Source organism: Otolemur garnettii, unplaced genomic scaffold, assembly GCF_000181295.1.
Source record: "Otolemur garnettii isolate 467f Iridium unplaced genomic scaffold, OtoGar3 scaffold00015, whole genome shotgun sequence".
Taxonomy (NCBI): Eukaryota; Metazoa; Chordata; class Mammalia; order Primates; family Galagidae; genus Otolemur; species Otolemur garnettii.
In genome coordinates this window covers 19,196,552-19,200,663 of record NW_003852410.1, presented here as the reverse complement: position 1 = coordinate 19,200,663, position 4,112 = coordinate 19,196,552, and positions in this window count along the sequence as shown.

The following is a 4,112-nucleotide window of genomic DNA, read 5'->3' as shown; positions in this document are numbered from 1 at the left end:
CAAGGAACGTACTAGTTTGCATTCCCACCAGCAGTGTAAAAGTGTTCCCTTTTCTCCACATCTATGCCAGCATCTCTGGTTTTGGGATTTTGTGATGTGGGCTAATCTTACTGGAGTTAGATGATATCTCAAAGTAGTTTTGATTTGCATTTCTCCAATGATTAAGGATGATGAGCATTTTTCCATCAGGGTGGGCAAGAGACTTGAAGAGAAACTTCTCTGAAGAAGACAGGCCTATAGACATATGAAAAAATGCTCATCATCCTTCCTGCTATTCTTAATTTGTGCTTTGTATGGTTAACTCTGTCCATGAAAGAGAGTTGTTTTGTGCCATTTACTTATTCAACAGATATGTATTGAGTACTTCCAATTGGAAGATTCTGGTTAACAACTAAGGATACAAAGCTAACAAGAAATTGCTCCTGCCCTTGAGGAGTCCTTTCTATTAAAGACACATGAGAAAACAAATCATTTCAATGCCATTTCTTTGCTGCCACTGTCACCAGCACTTTTTTTTTTTCACTGTTATTTACAAACAGAAATCAAGCTGCTAATTGCACACAGGACTGATTCAGACAGGAAGCTAGAAATCTCAGGCAGACATGCTTATTCAGAAATTCGTATCTTAGTTAGTGAGTCATTCACATCAATGAGAGGTTAAAGACAAGTGCATTTTAGTGGAAGAAGGCAAGGATCAGTCCCTAATTGGGAGGAAAGCTGGAAAAGTGATCACAGGCACAGCACAGTCAGTTATTGCGCAGCCAGACCCTAGAGAGGCATTAACAAAAAAAAAAAAAAAAGAAAGAAAGAAACTTGTAAGAGAAAAGGACTGACTAGTGGCACCAGCTGGAAGAACATATTTTGTGCAGAATGCTACCTGTTGCTTTAGATTTCAATATCTGCAACATTTCATAAAAATAGAATAGTAGCAGAAGTCATTTGCATCCATCCCCTGCTTCCAAGCAGCAGTGCCTCTCTCTCAGCCATCAAGAACAGAAATGCTTGACTTACACTTATCAGATTTATGGAAGAAGTTCCAAGGGTCACCAACCCTGAAAGTTAAGAAGACTGCTGAAATCTTAACTGTGGTTCTTCCTATCCAGGGTATAAATTGGCTAAACAATAATGCAGTTGACTCTTTTTGCCATATGCTCATGACATTTTGTTATTCAAAGATATCTTGTAAAAGATCCTTTATCCATCTTTTATCTGAGGAAGAACTATATATTCTTTTTATTTTATTTTTTATTTCAAATTAATATGAGGATACAAATTTTTACATTACATTGTTTTCACTTCTATGGTAGTTCAAGTTGTGGTTGAACTCAGGGGAGGTACTGAATGCTCTCACACTGTACACATGAGGTGAGATCCCAAGAATTGTCTTCTCTTCTCTAGCCCATTGCCCTCCCTTCTTCCCCCACCCCTGCTAGATAATATTTATTTATTTATCTTTTTTTTTTTTTTTCTTTTGGCCAGGGCTAAGTTTGAACCTACCACCTCTGGCTTATGGGGCCTGTGCTCTACTCTTTTGAGCCACAGGTGCCGCCTGATTATTTTTATGTTTTATCATTTGCCATGGGCATGTAGTTGTTTATATATCGTTTTCGTAATAGTATTGAGTACATTGGATATTTTACCCTCATTCTTGAGATACCTTACTAAGAAGAATGTGTTTCAACTCCATCCAAGTAAACATAAAAGGTGTAAAGCCTCCATCTTTTCTTATGGCGGAATAGTATGCCATAGTATACAAATGCCACAGTTTGCTAATCCATTCATAGGTTGATGGGCATTTTGGATTGCTTCCACGACTTGGCAATTGTGAATTAAGCTGTGATAAACATTCTGATTCAAATGTCTTTGTGGTAAAATAATTTTTGTTCTTCCAAGTGGATGTCTAGTAAGGTACAGTGGGATCAAATTGAAGGTCAACTTTTAGTTCTTTAGGCATTCTCCACATATCTTTCTATAAAGGTTGTATTAGTTTGAAATCCCACCGCCAGTGTAAAAGTGTTCTCTTCTCTCCACATCCAGGCCAGTATCTGCAGATTTGGGACTTTGTGATGTGGATATCTCACTGGAGTTGGGTGATATCTCAGAGTGGTTTTGATTTACATTTCTCTGATGATTAAGGACAATGAAAATGTTTTCATATGTTTATTGGCCATCCCTCTGTCATCTTCAGAGAAGTTTCTGTTCAAGTCTCTTGCCCAGTTAACAAATGAGGTTGTTTGCTTTTTTCTTGTTGATTAATTTGAGTTCTCTGTGGATTCTAATTATTAGGCCTTTTTCAAATTTGTAACATGCAAAAATCTTTTCCTATTCTGAAAGCTGTCTGTTTGCTTACCCTTAGCTGTGCAGAATTTTTTTAGCTTGATCAAATCCCAGTTATTTATTTTTGGTGTTGCTGCAATTGTCAGTGGTCTTTTTCATAAAATTTCTTTCCAGGCCAGTATTTTAAAGTATTTATCCCACATGTTCTTCTAGAATTTTTATTGTTTTGTGTCTTTTTATCCAGCAAGAACCAATTTTTGTCATTGGTGAGAGGTGTGAGTCAATTTTCAGTCTTCTACCTGTGGCAAACCAGTTCTCCCAGCACCATTTATTAAATAGGGATTCTTTTCCCCGGTGCATGCTTTTGTTTGGCTTATCAAAGATCAATGGCAATATGTGGTTATGTTCATCTTTAGATTCTCTATTCTATCCCATACATCTATGTCTCTATTTTTGTGCCAGTACCATGCTGTTTTGATCACTATAAACCTGTAGTGTAACCTGAAGTCTGATAACATGATACCTTCAGATTTCTAAAAATTCTATTAGATATTCAGGGTATTTTCTGGTTCCTTGAGAAATGAAGAACTATTATTTCAAGTTCTTCAAAGTATGACATTGGTACTTTGATGAGGATTCCATTAAATCTGTAAATTATTTTCAGTAGTATGGACATTTTAGCAATATTGATTCTTCTAAGCCACAAGCATGGTATGTTATTTCATTTGTTAATGTCTTCTGCTATTTCCTTTCTCAGGGTTTTATAGTTCTCCTTATAGAGATTTTTCATGTCCTCTGTCAGATATTCCCAGGTATTTCATCTTCTTTAGAGCTACTCTAAAAGGTATAGAATCTTTGATTTTATTCTCAGCTTGACTGTTACTGTCATATATGAAAGCTACAGATTCATGGGCATGGATTTTGTATCCTGAGATGCTATATTCCTTGATCACTTCTAAATGATTTTTAGTTGAGTCCCTGGGGTTTTCTAGGTATAAGATCATGTCATCTGCAAAGATCAAGAGTTTGACTCCCTCTGTCCCCATTTGAATACCGTTGATCTCCTTCTCTTGCCTGATTGCAATGTCTAGGACTTTCAGCATTGTGTTGAATAGCAGTGGTGATAGTGGGCATTCTTCTCTAGTTCCAAATCTGAGTGGAAATAGTTTCATTTTTACTCCATTCAGTATATTGGCTGTGGGTTTCTTGTAGATGGCTTCTATCAGTTTATTCTTATCACAAAAAAATGCTGGATGTTGTTAGCCTTTTCTGCATCAATTAAGAGAAAAACATGGTCTTTGTTTTTTTTTTTTTTTGTATTCATATGGTGAATTACATTTATGGATTGATGTATGTTGAACCAATCTTGCATCTCTGGGATCAGGGTGTGTAACTTTTTTAATGTGTCACTGTATTCTTTTTGTGGGGACTTATTGAATATTTTTTCATCTATATTCATTAATGATATTGGCCCATAGTTTTTGTTTTTGTTGGGTCCTTTCCTGGTTTTGGAATCAGGATGCTAGTTGTTTTGTAGAATGTATTGAGGAGAATTCCTTTCTTCTTCATGTTTTTGAATAGGTTATGCAATATATGTACTAGTTCCTCTTTGAAGGTTTTGTAGAATTCTGGTGTGAAACTATCTGATCCAGGGCTTTTCTTTTTTGGAAGATTTTGTATTGTTGCTTCTATTTCAGTGCCTGATTAAAATCTATTCAGAATTTCTAATTCTTTCTGGTTGAGTTTGGGAAGGTGGCATGATTCCAGGCACTGGTCCATTTTCTCTACATTATCATATTTCTGGGCATAAAGTTTTTCTTTTTTTTTTTTTTTTT